This window comes from Sceloporus occidentalis, unplaced genomic scaffold, assembly GCF_023333645.1.
Source record: "Sceloporus occidentalis isolate IW3139 unplaced genomic scaffold, rSceOcc1.0.p SCAF_4, whole genome shotgun sequence".
NCBI classification, from domain to species: domain Eukaryota; kingdom Metazoa; phylum Chordata; class Lepidosauria; order Squamata; family Phrynosomatidae; genus Sceloporus; species Sceloporus occidentalis.
Window position 1 is genome coordinate 95,375,152 of NW_028316984.1, and position 11,202 is coordinate 95,386,353.

Below are 11,202 nucleotides of genomic sequence, written 5' to 3' on the forward strand. Positions count from 1 at the left end.
TCTTGTGTAGTCTTCTTCATTAATCATTTTACCATTTGGACCACACTCTGATGTTGCTTGGCCATTCAAGTTATAATTTTCTTCTGTGAAATAGTAGAGGGCATGGGGCCATGGGCCCCATCCTTGAGGTCCACATGTTAAATGTAGATGCCTGTGCATGAGGATTTCCAAGTAATCCAGAACCCTGAGAATATAAGGTTCTGGATCACATGGAGATCTAAACACTATTCAGCATATGGATCCTGGGACTTGTATTCCCAAATACAAGTTAGCAGACTGTGGAATGAGGACTTGGATTGCCACATTCACAATTCTTGCTCATGACCTCCACATGTTAATCTGAAAGACTGGGTAGAATGTATATGTATGCACACTCCATCCAGGCAAAATTTCACTTTGGACTGAAAGTGCTGCAGTTCCAATATATGTGTTCAAGTAATTTCTGCTAAATGAAGCTGCTATTTCTGTTGAGAACTTTGTCTGGACATGTAGAAAGAGGTCAAAGGGTGCAACTGTGTTTCCCCTTTCCACATATTTCTTGAATATGAGTGAGAGAACCAGCACCCACTGAGGACTGTAGTACAAAGATGAGTAAGGGTTTCCAGGCTCTGGGCTGCTGTGTGAAATAGACAGATGACTCCAAAAAAGAAGAACACAGATAATGGCTTTAAAACAAAACAACAACAGTCAAAGTTTAAAGCAGTGGTTCCCATGACATGGAAAACCAAGATTCCATTTTAGGTCTTAGCCTATTAAAAAGCTGTGGCTTCTTGCTTTTGTGTATTTGTATCTATCGGTGATTTTACTTAAAGAAGTTGATGCTCAATATGTCTCTACAGGTTTTGCTGTTCCTAGCAGTAATTATGCTAGGAAACCCTTTAACTTTGTTTTTGACAGCCTCTTCTTTCACTTTCTTCTCTAAATTCCAGATTTTCAAGGCTCTTGGCAGCTTCTTGGCTCCTGCTTCCTTCCTTTTATCTTTCTGTGCCACTCCTTGTGTAACATCACCAGGATGGTTCTGTAATCAAGATGAGGAATGAAAGATCACTCAGGAGACAAAGCAATATAAAGACTAAATGGAAAATACAATTATGCAGACCAAATACAAACACAAACTCTCAACCAGATTAAATTGCAAGTAGAATGATGTTATCAATAGAATAGAGGCACCTGCTTTTATAGGTCCACAGGCTTGTTCTTGCTGGTCTCTGCTGCTGAGTTTCACCCATCCCCACTAAATCATTTTACATTTTAAAGCTAAATGTTGTGCCCCCCCCTTTCTTCCCCATCTAGCTGCTTGCCCTTATCTTTTTTCCTCAGATGTTCCACTTCACTCTGCTGCTTTTTCGTTTGTTGTTCCTTCATTTTAGACAGCTCACATCTAGAGCTTCTGAGAGGCAAGTATTACATTTGACTGCCATTTGTTTCCTTGGGAATGACCTTACTTGGCATCTTGACCGTGCTCCAGGCTATCTCTTCAGGGTCGGTACAGAAGGACTGCTATTTCTGAGCTGGCCTTTGGCATATGTGTAGGGTTGCCTTAATGGTTGTCTAGAAGAGGGATTTTTCATCCAGTGTTGCTATCTGGGTGCCTGCCAAATAACACCTGTTAGCCTCTTCTGCACAGCCATTGCATTCAGATCAATACCTCTGCTACACACCCATTAAAAGTATAAAAGTTTTAAATCTGGCAGCCCTAAACCTGAGAATTGTTTCCAGTGAGCCTACCTGGACATAATCCAGTACAAACAATGCATTATCAGTGATTCCTGATAGGTACTGAACCAAGAGCGCTGCTATTAGACTTCAGATGGAGCTTTCTTTTGACTAGTACAGCTCTGATTAAAAACAATAAAAAGGGATTTTGTTGTTATGTCTATAGCAAAGGAAGAACAATGAATTGGCAGAGCTGCTGTGTGGAGAAGATGGCATTCTGTCCTGGGCCCAGTGCTATCCAGCGCTGACTTACATGCGTATCAAATTTGGCATGCATATCAAATTTGGCATGTGTATCAAATTTGCAGATGACAGTAAATTATTGGGAGGGGGGGTTTGTAATACCTCAGAAGAGAGGAACAGAATTCAAAATGACCTTAATAGATTAGAAACCTGGGCCAAAACAAACAAAATGAACATCAGTAGACAGAAATGTAGGATATACATGTAGGATGGGCAATAAAAATGAAATTTACAGATATAGTATGGGTGGCATCTGGCTTGATGGTACTACATGTGAAAGGGATCTAGAAGTCTTAGTGGGCCACAAGTTGAAGATGGACAAGAAATGTGATGTGGCAGCTAAGAAAGTCAATGTAATTCTAGGCTACACTAATAGGAGTATAGTGTCTAGATCAAGGGACATACCATATATACTCATGTATAAGTCGAGGGCAGTTTTTGAGGCCAAAATCATGGATTTTGATATGACCTGTGGATAAGTCGAGGGCATGTTACAAAAGATCTAAAGGGGGAAACAAAGCACCACTTCCCACTCTACATCTCCCTCTTTGAACCTCTCTCAAGGGTCACAGTATCAGCATGGGGAAACAAGTCTGGGTGCATGCACACACACACACCACTTCGCACAAGCATTTCCAGGCTCATAGCTTGCAAAAAAAAAAAAAGGGGGGGGGACCAGCCTTGCTTTCTCTCTGCCTTTAAGCCCAGCATTTCCAGACCCATGGCTAGCAAAATAAAAAAGAGGACACCAACCAGTCTTGCTTTCTCCCTGCTTTTAACCCCAGCATTTCCAGACCTTGGCTAGCAAAATAAAAAAAGGAGGACATCAACCAGCATTGCTTTCTCCCTGCTTTTAAGCCCAGCATTTCCAGACCCATGGCTTGCAAAACGGGGTCCAAGCCTGGGCATGCTCCCTCTCTCTGCATCCCTCTCCCTTCCCTCAGTAGCTCCTTTTAGCTCCAGCTGCGAGGGAAGGCTGAAGGATCTCTCTCTCTCTCTCACACACACACACACTCTCTCTCACGGAGAGAGGAGAGGCTGCTGGCGCAGGGACTCAAGCAGGGAGCTGTTTACTTGGCCACAGAGAAAGTTGGGCACTTTTTTTATTAACCTTATCAGCAGTAGTAACCTATTGACTCTTCCATAAGTCGATCCTTTTGGAGTCCATTTTGGGGCATAAATTTTGGGGCATACATTTCTCAACTTATAGTTGAGTATATACGGTAATAGTACCACTCTATTCTGCTTTGGTCAGACCTCACCTGGAATATTGTGTCCAGTATTGGTTCTTTTGCTTAGAGATGAGCACTGCCACCTACAATCAGTTACACTTACCTTTTTACCATTATTGGGCACCACAGTTCAAAAAGGATGTTGACAAGCTGGAGCGTATCCAGAGGTCAACCAAAATGGTGAAAGGTACAGAAACCATGCCCTATGGGAAGCAGCTTAAGGAGCTGGGTATATTTAGCCTGGTGAAGAGAAGGTTAAGGGATGTCATGATAGCTATATTTAAATATTTGAAGGGATGTCATATTGAGGATAGAGAAAGCTTGTTTTCTGCTGTTCCAAAGACTAGAATCCAGGGCAATTGTTTCAAGCTATAGGAAAAAATATTCCACCTAAACATTAGGAAGAACATCCAGATATAACATCTGTTTGAAATGGAACATGCTGCCTGAGAGAGTGATGTAGGCGCGTTACAGACCGCCTAAAAGCGGCGGTCTGCCAGCGCTGCTGGTAGCTCCGCGAGGGAGCTGCAGCAGCCAAACCGCGCGGTTCCCGCGCAGAGCAAAAAAGAAGCCAAAAATGGCGCTTCTTCCCGCGGCATGGTTATGATGCCACGAGGCGCCAATGGCGCACTCGTGACGTCATAAGCGCCGTGCGACGTGCAGACACTATACGTCCGGAACGTAATAATGGCGGAGCCTGTGTGTATAGGGCACCACCATTATTATGCCCCGTCACGTGCTAGGGTTGAGGCCAGTGTGGACGCTAGGTCCCTGGCCAACCCCGAGCACGTGATGGGGGCGCCTCAAGAGCCCGTCTGTAACGGGCCATAGTCTTCTTTGGAGATTTTTAAAGAGAGCCTGGATGACCATTTGTCAGGAATGCTTTGAATGTGAGATCCTGCATGGCAGGGGGTTGAACTAGTTGGCCCTTGTGGTCTCTTCCAACCTGTGGCGTCCCGCACCAGGCTGCCACCTGGTGTGGGGGCTGGGGCTTCAGGGGCAGGGCTTCAAGGAAGAGCAAAATGGGCCACTCCAAGCTCCCTGCCCCACATGGCTTTACTTCAGAGTAAAGCAGTGCAGGATAGGGACAAATAGGGCCCTCTCCTTACCTGCCCCGTGCAGAGTAAAGCCACATGGGACAGGGATCGGGGGGGGGGAGAGGTGCCATCCTCCCTGCTGTGTGCCATGCCGTGGCACAAAGCAGGGAGGTGGAGGACACTCACCGGGTGTCACCTCCCCTTCAGTGGTGTCACCTGGTGTGGTCCACACCCCCAACATCACCTTGTGTTACTACTGATTCCAACTCTATGATTCTGTGACCCAGATGGGGATAGCCCCTTGGAGCATTTGTTTCAGCCTTTGCTTTTTGGAAAACATCAAATTTAGTCTACCATTAGGGCAAGAAGTTTTTCTAATCTCCAAACAGGGACTGCATACTGAGTGTTCTGTCTCTTTCAGCCACTAGACAATACAGTCAGCCCTCCTTATGCATGGATTTTTTATCCACCGATTCAAGCATCCACAGCTTGCAAATACTTTAAAAATATACAAATTCCCATAGGCAAACCTTGATTTTGCCCTTTTATATAAGTGACACCATTTTACTATTCCATCCGTGGATTTTGGTATCCATGGAGGACCCTGGAACCAAACCCCAGCGGATACCAAGGACCCACAGTATTCACAAATTGGAGTCAATTGATTTTTTAATCCAGTGTGTTGGCTAAATGTTAATTTTCAACTTTGCTTCTGTAAATACTGTCATATTTCTCTGTACATCTTTGTGGTATCAACTAAAAAAAAGGAATGTTTTGCCCAAGGCTAAGGACAAATCTCCCAATTGCAGCTTGAGATGCTTTTCATTTGTTTGAAAAGGAGACCCGATATAAATTCCTTATCCCAATATCCACTGCTAGATAGGTGTAAGCTGATAGCAGCACATCTACCAATAACTTATTCAGTCTGCAGTCTCTATGTTGAGATTATGTTGAATGACGTGGATCATGGCAAGAGCAGCTAGGTTGATTTTTGGACTTTTTATTTTTTCACCCACATGCTAGTTTTTTGTTTTTCCTTTGGTTGAGTCTTATAAATTATCTTGGAAAATCTTTGCTTTTGTAATGTTTTCATTGGTTCTAACAAAGGTATTGGCCTACTATAAGTTTTTTAAAAATACTATTCAGCTATGGATGTAATAAGTTGCTGCACAGTGGATAGAATCAGCCCTTTGACTCTATTCTAGAAAGAAGCCTAGTTTGTGGTGAGGCAAAGGTATGGTAACACACTTTATTACAAGGTTTGGGAATCTTCTCAAAGATCAAAAGTATAGTATTGCACATGCCAGGGGCCACAAACATTTCCTCACAGGGATGGGTGTAGTAAACTCTCTGGAGTTTCTGGTTGATAAATCTTTTGCTATCGTTCCATTTGTTGTTATGTGCCCCAAAGTTGTTTTTGACTTATGGTGAGTTTAATCATGAGATTTTGGGGGGCTGAAAGTGTGTGACTTACTCACAGTTACCCAGTGGGTTTCCATGGCTAAGGGGGGACCTGAATTTTGATCTCCAGAGTCATAGTCCAATTTTCAGACCGCTACACCACACAATACATGCACATAAAGGCAAATAGAAAAGAAAAAGAAAAAAAAACCCTGAGGGGAAAAGTCAAAACATGGATTGCTGGGGTTTTAAGGATTCTTCTCCCATCTTGGAGAAGAATAAGAGGCTGTACAGGCTGGCATCAAAGCCCGGCATGGGGGCGGAGTGAAGGTGTGGCGTCCGCACAATGCACGCCACTACTCTGCTCCCATGCCGGCATGACGCCTTGTGCCCCATCACATGGTGGGCAGTGTCACGGCACTCCTCTGGCACTTTGACCAGATGATGCAGCACCAAAGGAATGCTGAAAAGCTGTGGCACTGGCGGCTATGGCGCCCTTTCCACGAGGCGAAGAGGAGCCACAGAAAGGCCAGATGGGGCTGCAGCATGTAGTTGCCACAGCCCAGAGCTGAAAGGGGTGGCTGCAGACCACTCCTTAGGGTTGGTCTGTTCAGCCCCTAAATGCATCTAAGGAAGTAGACTTATGTCTACAAAAGCTCATGCTGCCAACCTCTTTCTAACAGTAATTCTCAAAGGTACTACAAGAGCTCTCTACATACTGATTCTACAGACTAACATGAATTCTTCTCCATCTTGTGCATCACAGTTCTGGTACATTGAAAAAGTCACCCTATCAGTTGTAGACCTGTGTGAACACAGTTGAGTATAGGGGCTCTAGAAGCCAGTTTCAATCACAGCAGAAATGGAAATAGACAAATATTTCCTTTTACAGTTATCTCCAAAAACTGTTCATACAAATACAGGACAGTCATGCTTAGGGCTGCAATTTGAATCACCAGAATTACAAAAAAGGAAGGAATGGAGGGATGGGAAATCCCTTCCAATTTATAATGGCTTCAAAAGCCCATTAAGTAGCCCTTACTAACCTGGGGCAAGATGCCCAGCTGGTGCACATCAACACAGCTTTAGTAAGGCTAAGTCAAGCTAGACCAGTGACATCTGCTGGGGATCTAGCCTTGTACTTGGAAACCATTCAGTGCTTGGTTAACTTCCCAAGCTTGTCAGGGAGCTAGATAATAAGGCCTCAGATGCACAACCAAGCGTCTTTTGCCAGAAAGCTTGCTGTTTTCCTTTGAAGCATACTCCAGCCTTGTCTGTCCTCCAGACCAATGGTCAGTGACCTCTACAGGCCTGTTGCCCAGCTCTCTATTCATTCAGTGAGCAGGACATTAAATCAACACACAATGCTTCACCGTGGAAAGCAGGATTATTTGGAGAAATATAAAATTATCCTTAGTTCTAAAGAAAAGTGCACCTTGGGGCAAGGATGCCAGACAATGCCCAAGAAATTTGGCAAGGACTGGAAGAGAAAGTCAAAATTCCAAATGATCTAAAGGTGAAATCATTGGGTGATGATGATGATGATGATATGTTTATTTCTTAACCATCTCTCCTCTTGCAGTAAGGTGGGGAACAGCAACAGATTAAAATACAATACATAAAAATAGTTTAAACACATTGATAACAATGGCCCGGTACAGACGGGCACATTGCAGCAATATTAGGGCTCGATAGGTCTGGGCGTCCAGACGTGCCCAGCCCTAGTGACGTCACAGTTGCACGTGCCCGTCCACAGAGCGGGCACCACAACTGCACAGCTGTGGTGCCGCGTACAGACGTCTGTCAGCAGAAGCAGTGTCATAGGGCTGCATTGCAGCCCTTATGATGGCGCAAAAAAGGAGACGCCTAGATTGGCTCCTTTTTGAGTGTGCATCTGTGCAGCCACATGTGGTACCAGGCCAATGTTACATTTATATTTCACCTGACCACAAGGTGTCAAACATGACTTTTCTTTTCACATTATTTCAGCAACCCTGTGAAATAGGCTAGGCTAAGAAAGTGTGACTGGCCAGTGCCACCCAATCAGTTTCATGTCTGAGCATGGGCTTGAATTTTCCAAACCAAGGAAGTCCTAGTCCAACAGTCAAATCACTACATCACACTAGCAGTCTTTTAGGCACTGGGTAACCTTGTGAGATTTTTAGTCTTCTCTGTCAGAGAGCTCTGATGCCACAACAAACTACAAATCCCAAGATTCCATATGGCAGTTAAAGTGTGTAAAACTGCATTAATTTTGCATCCTGGCAACAGTCTTAGAGGAAGGGCAATGGCAGATCTCTGCTGAGTAAATGTTGCCAAGAAAACTCTAGGATAGGGTTGTCATATGTTGGAGTTGAGTTGAAGCACATAAGAAGTGCCTGATTAACCTACCTCACAAGCTTATTGTATTGATTGATTGGTTGATTTTGAGGATAAAAGTGGTGAAGAGCTATGTACAATACTCTGAGCAACTTGGAGGAAGGGTTTGATATTAATGCTACCACTGAAAATACTATAGCAATATTAAGCAGCCGGTTTGGAGTTACTGATGAATAATGAAGCAAGACGTCCTTTTTTCTCTCTGCTTAGGTCAGCCATCTTTTGCCTAGTCAGTCATCAGCTGGATCATTCATTTCTTCTTTAGCAAATATATCACAGAATTATAGAGTTGGATGAGACCGCAAGGTTCCAAACAGTATTTTCTGTTTGTCCAGCTTAATAAAGATATGTCAAGGCTGTAGATTCCCACTACCCATCATGCCTCTGGATAATCTCACCCTGTGCTTTTGGTTGCAACTTGTTTCCTTCTGCATCACTTTTTCTGCCTTGGTTAATCCCTTCTTACTCAAATATTTGACTGAGTCAGCCATTAACATCACCGTGAAAGCCTAGGGAATAGGGCTTAATTAAGGAAGTTCATTTCATGCTGCTATGCGGTAGATTTGACTTCTTGCAGTAGAGTCTCTCCTCAAATTGGCCTAGAACAATACAGTGGGGATGTAATCACTGTAGCAACTATACAGTATTATCATGGTGGTCATTGCAAAATGAAAACGGCTATCACATTTGGAGTCAACACAGTTGTTGGTTATAGTGAAAGGAAATTTAGCTTTAAGAGTTGGAGCTGTTGTTTTCTATGGCCACCTTTCTAAGAGCATACCAACAGTGGTGTAGGAGGTATAACAAGGCTGGTCCATGAATAGGCAATGTGACATGTCAGTATGGCAGATGCCAGGGAGGCAGGCAGAAGTGGCAATCCCCAAGCATTTCTCCTGAGACCCCAGCCATTTCCCTTGGTTGGAAGATGCAGTCATAAATAGCCTAACCTGCATTCGCTAAACTAACCTGCTGCCCTCAGGAGCAGTGGAGACAATATCGTAATGCCATTGTTTACAGAAAATTCAATTGCCAGCCCAGTTTGTTTCTGAACATGGAAGTATACGGGGAGTAGGTTGCACCATCTTGTCCTTTTCCTCAGATAGCAAGGCATCTTGAACTGGCTCGGGATATACTGTATATACTCATGTATAAATCTACAAATTTTAATTTAAAAATTTGACACCAAAAACCTGGGTTGACTTATCCATGGGTCAATGGGAGTACTGTACTTGAACTCTTATCAAAAAAGGAGTCATCCCATTATCTTAGCAGACTGGGGAAAGACCACAGCTTAGTCTATCCTGGCATCACCTAAAAGAAGCATCGACTCCCTAAACTCTCTGTTTCTGACCTTTTTGAATGCCTGGGTGGTAAAATAGTTGCATTCTTTGACATCATTTTCTTTTGCTTTGTCTTGTACATCCTTTGTTACATGCCCCTAAGTTTTACCCTCAATTTATTCATGGGTCATATCAAAATCCATAGTTTTGGCCCCAAAATCTGCCCTCAACTTAACATGAAGTTGACTTATAGTTGAATATATACAATAACTCTGGAATGCCAATGTGACATGCAGCTAATGAGAGGACAGGAGACACTTTGGACAAAAATCATAAATCACAAATATGTGAATTCTTATTCATGCTTCCTGTTCCAGAAATAACAATCTTATATATATTGGATGATCTGGGTAAAAATAATGTCCATGCATGTTTGAATGCTGTTAGCTTTTACATATGTATGTGCACAGGCGCATACACACACACACACACACACACACACACACACACACACACACAGTGAGAGTGTGTGCCTGCCTGTGTGTCTATTTGTGAGACAGAGACTGAGAGAAAGAAACAAAATGTCAAAGGAAAGTGTTTTGTTGAAAACTTTTCTTTTGGTAGATCTCTATGCTGTCCTCTAGTGGACACTATCAGATGTAAAACAGATGGGCCATATAGCCTCTCCTCTGGTCTAATGCAGTGCTATCCAAAGTGGTGGTCCCTGCATTGGCACTGATTTCCTGAACAGAAACAATCATAGTGAATCAGCATTAAAAATTGCCCAGGCCTCCACATCAGATGATCTGAGAAGCATTGCTCTACTGGTTAACCCTTGGTTTTTAAATTAAAAGAAACCATAGAAATTTCTAGTAGAATAAAGTCTTGAGGTGTCAGAGAAACCTTTTAAGAGAAATATGCCATTGGGTGTAACTGAAGAAGAGAGTGGTATGTTCACCCTCTCACAATGGCCTTCTGATGCAACTGAAACTGTAGAACGATAGAAGCATAGAGCTAGAAGAGACCTCAAGGACCATCAAATGCCATGCAGGAATACAGAAAGCACCCCTATCAGATGGTCATCTAGCCTCTGTTTAAAAACCTCCAGAGAAGGAGTACACAGTTGCTGTTTCTTTTTAGAAGTAGTTTTGCAGGACTGTGGTTCAGCCCTAGGTAAGTAAAGGAACAAAGGGTAGGAATAAATCATTTCCATTGTATCTGAAAGAATGAAGAAATCTACAGATGTTTATATCAAAATGTATTATATCCTAACTCTAGAAAAAGCTATTTACCTTCCATGTGTGTGTACACACACACACACCCCTCCCCACACCCCCCCCCCCCATACATACACACAGCAAATTTGCACAGTTGTGGTATGTTAGACATCTCCACACACCAGTATAATCTTCCAGAATATGAACTGAACCATATATAATAGCCGTGGTACATACCTTCCAATATTTCACAGATGAAAATCAGGACCTATGCGGCCAAGCAATATCAAAGTGTGGTGAAGACGATAACTGTTATTAATCAGTTAGAACAGTCAGGCTGGGAGAGGCTGCAGCACTTTGCTTTTGCTTGAGCCTACTGGAATGACAAGATTTCTCCCTCCACTTCCCTACTTAGTTAACTGAGTGCAAACTACTTTTGCTCTTTGAACTCAGTTTACAACATCTGAAGTAAGCTGAAGACAAAGAGGAAAAGTGGGAGAGGAGGGGAAAACTGGGACATTTTAAAAATGGTTGAATAAATGGACAACAGAGAATTAATCAGAACTGCTCCTGCTAAACTGGGACAGTTGGAGGGTATGATGGATCAAAAGCAAGAAAGTCAGGCAGATAAAATACATCATAGACAAAGACAGTTTGCTCTTGAACAGCAGCAAGAGAACTGGACAGAAGACAGAAA